Below are 7,649 nucleotides of genomic sequence, written 5' to 3'. Positions count from 1 at the left end.
TGTCATATACGTGAGGTAAAGTGCAGGAGAATTGTTGTTAAAGGCTATAGACTTGAGTGAACGTTGGTCTAGTTTTGGATAATACGGTTGATACGAGAAGTTGTGGTGTCGTCGTGGGGGACTCAATGACTGCGCTCGGTCGTAAAGGGTGTAAAGATTTTTCTATTTTTCTATTATTGCTTCTTCTTTTTTAGGGGTAAGTGGTCGGGTGATGGGTATACAACTAGAGTGTTGACCGTGTGTGTGTGTGTGTGTGTGTGTGTGTGTGTGTGTGTGTGTGTGTGTGTGGGGCGTCGTGTGTGTGTGTGTGTGTAATAATAATAATTAACGGTTTATTGAAGAGCTTGGCAGCCAGAGGCTGAAAATATACAGTTACACATTTGGGGAATGGGTTACAATTACAAATAATATACAAGTAACATAAGTGACACAAATAAGATATATAATAACTAGATGGGGAAAAGCTCAAACTACAGTGCATTTCCATCTAATTGGCAGTGCAGAGTAGTGTTTACTGGGAGTGAATACACTGATTTATTACAAGTTATTGATAATTTTTACAATGGTTGGGACTGGGCTGTTCTTATAGCGATCAGTTCGTGCACGTATGGGCTGGATGCGGTTGTGGTGTCGAACAGCAATTCTCGGACTAGGGATCTCAGGTGGTAGTAGGAGCCGGTGTCGGGATGGTGTAGAAGCTTCTACCAAATTTGCAGATATGTGTGTGTGTGGTGTGTGTGTGTGTGTGTGTGTGTGTGTGTGTGTGTGTGTGTGTGTGGTGTGTGTGTGGGTGGTGTGTGTGGTGGTGTGTGTGTGTGTGTGTGTCTGTGTGTGTGTCTGTGTGTGTCTGTGTGTGTGTGTGTGTGTGTGTGTGTGTGTGTGTGTGTGTGTTAAAGATAAAACACCGAGTGAGGAGGAGAGAAGAGGAGAAGGAAGACGAATGGGAGAGGAGGAGGGGGAAAGACGGAAGATGGGACAGAAGACGAAGGGGAGGGAATAGAAGGGTAGAGGGGTGAATGAAGAGGAGAGGGGAGCAAGAAGAGACTCTAAACCTCGAATCTTCCACCTTAACACCTGAAGTTGGGCCACACACACACACACACACCTCAGGAGTCACATCAGTGTAATGACAGGAAGGAAGCGTTTGTACAGTATATTTCACTACGGCATCACGTGCAAAGTACTCGCCTGTACTGTGTTTATGTAGGATATGCACGTGCTAGTGATGTACACACACACACACACACACATACACACACACACTTCTCTCCGTAACTCCAAGTCGAACCTGGGATCGTTGGGTTGCCAAGTCGAGCACGTTAACTACTCAGCCACGGTACTGAACTCGATCATAGAATAATTAAGACGTTGTTATTCTCTTTATTGTCTTACTGTAATAAAATTTGTGGGTTTTACTTTACATGTAATGTGGCTGTAAATATATATTTATATATGTATAAATGTCTTTCAGTCTTTTACGTCATGGCACCCCTGGGTCATCATGGCACTGAGGGTGTGTTGGCACTCGTGGATGACCTTGGAGGAGTGGCATTACTGGGATGTTACTGGGTGGCACTGCAGGGGTGTGGAATTGTGACGAAGGGACGGTCATTCTACGGGTGCCCACTTTAGGGATGGGTCTTTAAGGGTGTCAATTTAAAGGTATGGGATTTTAAGACTGACAATTAAAGGAATAGGACTTTTAGGGATGGCACTGTAGGTGGGGCACTACAGGTGTGGCACTTGGGGGGTGTGAGATGGCAGTCAGTCCTGGGTGGCATTGTAGAGAGGCAATGAGCGGTTGGCATGTCAATCACAATGGCGTAGATTACTAGTGGTAGTTGTGGCGGTGGTGGTAAGTGGTACTGTGTGTGTGTGTGGTAGAGAGAGAGAGAGAGAGAGAGAGAGAGAGAGAGAGAGCACTAACACGCTTTGGTCGTACTGGTAGCTACTTATTATTGGTGATTGTGTGCATGTAAAAACCAAACAAGTACACACACACACACACACACACACACACACACACACACAGTTAACCTCATATACTAGTATGTTCACATCTTAAATATTTATATTATATATTAAAAAACATTCTAAAACCCAAGAACAGAGTCATATACATTACTGAGGTGCCCGGCCGGGTATATAAACACTGGAGTTCCCGGGTATAGACATTTAATACAGATCTATGTTTATAGTACTGGACGCACTCTGTTATGGAGGAGCTTAGAGAGAGAGAGAGAGAGGCACCATGTGAGTGACAGTGACAGAATGGCATTGGAAGGGGTGCCACGCCTTCAAGGGTGACAGTATATCATCGCGGTTGTGTTTGTATGCCCGGGTCTAAATCACCTGAAGATTACCAAATATAACCTAACCTAGCCAACCGAATTATCTCTAACCTAACCTAACCTAGCCAACCGAATTACCCCTAACCTAACCTAACCTAACCCCCCTCCCCAGGTGGCATTAGGGTATTTAATCCTCAGGTGAAATAAGTTGTGGGTGCTTAATCTTCAGGTGAGCCGGTGAAATTATCCTAAAGTTTACGTAAAAGTGATTAAGAGAGGAAGGAAGGAAGGAAGAATTTATTTGTTTATTTTATCTTGCCCCTTCCCACCCTCCCCCGAACAGCAGCTAGTTTATTGTGCACCCTCTACCTGTGCTGTGAGCGGTAGGGCCAAAATAAAAATATAGAGTTTACGTATAAAGTCGAGGTGACAGAGGGTGTGTTTTTTAACCCACTCCCATAGTGTGTGAGAGGAGGAAAGTGTGCAAAGGTAGAGGGTGTGAGAGCAGGGTCTAGGACTGTGACAGGAGGAAAATATGTGTGGAGAGGATGGCGGACAGTGCACTCCTGTGACCTTGGTGGCCGAGCTGTGAGGTCAACTCCCCACCTGGCCCACTCATTCCCTGACACAATAATGGGGAGGGGTGGGGAGGGGAGGGTGAGAGGAGAGGGGGGTAGGAGTCGGGAGAGGAGAGTGATAGCACGTGTCTTATCCAGTCTTAGTAGAGTCTCAGAGTAATTTTCAAGCCATTTTAGAGGTTATTTTTGTCCTCTCGGTCAGCCAGCCAATATCACGTCACGAAGACAACCTAACATATGAGCCAATGAGAACACGATCCCCGGGAGTAACTGTATTTTGATTGGTCTTTTTTTTTTACGGCCTGACTCGCCGACTTGCCGATACAGCCGACTAAGGGACATACATACATACATACATACATACATACATACATACATACATACACTGGCCATATTTTACTCTATATACCATAAAACACACACACACACACACACACACACACACACACACACACACACACACACACACACACACATCCGCCAGTGCTGACAAAAGGCGGGCGAATGTATGTCTGGCGTTGGTTCCATTATTCATATTTGGTAACGTGGTGAATTTACCCTCATCCTCCCCCTATCCCCGCTCCCCCACTGTGGCACTGCATCAGGGTCAGGGGCGGGCCGTGTGTGTGTGTGTACGGCTCTGGGCAAAGATGATACGTGTACTGAACTGAGATTATTATTATTATTATTATTATTATTATTATTATTATTATTATTATTATTGTTGTTGTTGTTGTTGTTGTTGTTGTTGTTGTTTATTATTTATTATTTATTATTTATTATTATTATTATTTTATTTATTATTTATTATTATTATTATTATTATTATTATTATTGTGATCCAGTGAACGTGTTGTACATTATCCAGTTTGATTTTAAAGTTCTTCATTAAAATCATATTGCGGTAAGGCGGAGGAGGAGGAGAAGAAGAAGAAGAGGAGAAGAAGAAGAAAGAGGAGGCAAATGCTCTCATGTATAAAGATAACTTGTCAATGTGTATATCAGTCCATACTTGGTGGTCCTATTCAAGTCGTAACTTAAACGAGCCTGTTAAGAAGTCTCTCTCTCTCTCTCTCTCTCTCTCTCTCCTCTCTCTCTCTCTCTCTCTCTCTCTCTCTCTCTCTACAGTGAGAGGGAAAAATAAAGGTGCATGCTAAAGAATTTTTGTAGAGAATTAGTAGTAGCAGGTACATGAGTGTGTCTGTCAGGTGCCCCAGTAACGTGTTGTCTGTCAGGTGTATCAGTCGGTGTTAGCGTGGCAGGTGTTGTCAGCAGGTGTTGACATTGAAGTGTTGTCTGTCAGGTGCTGGCAGTAAGGTGTTGTTGCTCTGTCAGGTGCAGACAGTAAGGTGTTGTCTGTCAGGTGCCCAGCGTGGTATCTGTCGGAGTGTTATCAGTCGGAGTGTTGGCAGTAAAGGTGTTGGCTGTCTGGCGGAGTGTTGGCCATGAGGTGTTGTCTGTCAGGTGCTGGCAGTAACGTGTTATCCTATCAGTGTTAGCAGTAAAGTGTTTATCTGGCAGGTGTTGACATTGAGTGTTGTCTATCCAGTGCTGGCAATGACGTGTTGTCTGTCGGGTGTTATCAGTCCAGGTGTTGGCAATGGAGGTGTTATCCTGGCAGGTGTTGACCATGAGGTGTAGTCTGTCGGGTGCTGGCAGTAACGTGTTTTCTGTCGGGTGTTATTAGTCGGGTGTTGGCAGTAAGGTGTTGTCTGGCGGGTGTTGACATTGAGGTGTTGTCTGTCGGGTGCTGGCAGTAAGGTGTAGTCTGTCGGGTGTTATCAGTCGGGTGTTGGCAGTAAGGTGTTGTCTGGCGGGTGTTGACATTGAGGTGTTGTCTGTCGGGTGCTGGCAGTAAGGTGTAGTCTGTCGGGTGTTGGCAGTAAAGTTGTCTGTCGGGTGTTATCAATCAGGTGAACCACTCGGTATAGAGGCAATAAGTAGTTCTCTTGTAACTCACCTCTAGCCGACTATTGTATGTATGTATGTATGTATCCCTGTATGTATGTATGTATGTATGTATGTATCCCAGCAGTAGGAGGCAGGTGCTGTGATATACATACACACACTAATGATGTAAACATGATCTTTTAAAATTAATTTCCCAAGTCTTTGAGAGAGTGAAGTGACTGTCCTTACAATAACCTTTCTTTAGGCATTGTCGTGATGAAACAAGAAAAAAAAAAATCAAAATATTAAAACAAAAATTGTTTTATGTTGCCCTTTTTTTTAAGAATAGAAAATAAAATATAAATAAAATAGAGAAAACAAATATTTTTTTTAAGATTTTTTTGTGTGTCCGAGAATGAGAGAGATGCAAAATAGAGAGGTATGTTCCGTGTGTGTGTGTGTGTGTGTGTGTGTGTGTGTGTGTGTGTGTGTGTGTGTGTGTGTGTGTGTGTGTGATGCTAAAGAATGATTTGAATATAACACATAATAGAAATGCACATTATTCGTAATAAACTAACTATGTAACCTAACCTGTGTTAAATCATGTTGAAATAGCCAGGGAAGTGTTAGATCGCGTTAAAATAGCCATGGATGTCTTAAATCATGTTAAATTAGCCAATGATGCGTGCTATCATGTTAAAATAGCCAGGGTTTTGTTAATTTAAGTCAGAATAACCGGCAATGCGTTAAATCGTGTTAAAATAGCTATTGTAGGCGATACGAGTATATGTCAAAATAGCCAGGGATGCGTTCTATCACGTTAAAATAATCAGGGATGCGTTCCAACACGTTAAAATAGCCAGGGATGCGTTCCAACACGTTAAAAAAGTCAGGGATGCGTTCTATCACGTTACAATAGCCAGGGAGGCGTTCTAACACGTTAAAATAGTCAGGGATGTGTTCTATCATGTTAAAATAGCCAGGGATGCGTTCCAACACGTTAAAATAGCCAGGGATGCTTTCTATCACGTTAAATAGTCAGGGATGCGCTCGATCACGTTAAAATAGCTAGGGATGCGTTCCATCACGTTAAAATAGCCAGGGATGCTTTCTATCACGTTAAATAGCCAGGGATGCTTTCTATCACGTTAAATAGTCAGGGATGCGCTCGATCACGTTAAAATAGCGAGGGATGCGTTCCATCACGTTAAAATAGCCAGGGATGCGTTCTATCACGTTAAAATAGCCGCGGTTGTCCTTCGTGAAACAAAAGACCATCCGTTCCTAAATTATTACCCTGGAGTTATAACGGTGATAAAGGCAAAGGTTTATAATCTATTTGGCCAGCGAGTCCGTTGTGACCTGTGTCTTAAGAAGGCGATTATCCCCACAACGCATGACCATCGCTGCACACACACACACACACACACACACACACACACACAGTCGCCGCCGCCTCCCTTTACACATGATAATTTTTTACTCACTCTCTTCTTATCCCACAGATTACATCCACGCACGTTCTCTCTCTCTCTCATTCTCACACACACACACACATACATACATACATACATACATACATACATACATACAGACAGACACATACACACACACTGACTCCTTATATTCTGTTCTGTCATGTGTGTTCTGGCTGTACAGCTATGGAGAGAGAGAGAGAGAGAGAGAGAGAGAGAGAGAGAGAGAGAGAGAGAGCGAGTTACCACAAACCACCAAACTGGCCTTTCCTCTCCTTTCCCTTCCATCCTCATCATGTTGATAAATACCAAGATAAAAATGATAATAAAATGACGTCACCGATTCCAACACAGACAAAACACCAGGAGGAAGTGAGGTCAAGCTACTCACCGGGGGGTCAACAGGGAGGTCACTAAGGGTCAAACTCGCCTTATCGTCATAAATCACCGCATGTTTGAGGGTAATTCAAACGTAACAACATACCTGTGGTTATCCAGAATCTTGAAGGATTACCTGTTGGCTTTCAGCACCTCAGGTTAATTAGTATTCTTCTTTACCTGATGATTATTATTTAACCTCCCTAATGCTTCGGGGGGTGGGGGTTACGTGGTTAAGGTTTGGTTAGTTAAGGTTAGGTTACGTTGGTGTAGTTTAGGTTAAGTTTGGTTTAGTTTAGTTTGTTTAGCTTTGGTTAAGTTAGGTTAGGTTGTTTTAGGTTAGGTTATGTAATTTTCAGGTGATCCCCAGTTGAAATACACGTTCATAATTGTATGTTTCCGCGACGGTGAAATTGGTGGTAATGATAGTGATGTACCTGTCCGCTAATGAGCAAAAATGTGTACAGGTGCAAAATATGAAAATCGTTATGAGAAAGTTTGTAAGTGAATGTTCGTGGTGTGTCATCTGCCAGCGACTGTGTGTGTGTGTGTGTCCCCCAGGTGTGGGTTTTAGTCATGTCAAGACCAGGTTAATTTTACTTTTAACAATTACACTATTAATATAATTAAATTTTTTTCACAGTTGATTGCTTAATGACCTGTGTTGTTGTAGTCTTTAGTTTTTATTGAAGATATAAGTGCTTCAATTACCTCAGGTACCCGTTCACTTGATTGTTTTTTAGTTGATATAATATTTACCTGTGTACTTGCATTACCTGGTCGTTAATTGGCTGGCGCGCCACACCTGCAACTGGCCTTCACTTCATCTTAATTCACCTCCACCTGCATTAAAGCTGGAGTGTCTGATCTTAAGGTGAAATAAGTTGGGGTGTCTAATGTTCAGGTGCTTCAGGAAGAGTGATAATTTGAGAATTGAGAGAAATGTGCAATAAAAAGAGGATATTTTGAAGTAATAATAATAGTAACAATAATAACAACTAATAATAATAATAATAATAATAATAACTAACAATAAT

The sequence above is a fragment of the Homarus americanus genome, unplaced genomic scaffold (assembly GCF_018991925.1).
Source record: "Homarus americanus isolate GMGI-L3 unplaced genomic scaffold, GMGI_Hamer_2.0 scaffold57161, whole genome shotgun sequence".
In the NCBI taxonomy this organism is placed as follows: Eukaryota; Metazoa; Arthropoda; class Malacostraca; order Decapoda; family Nephropidae; genus Homarus; species Homarus americanus.
Note: the sequence above shows the minus strand (reverse complement) of the source record.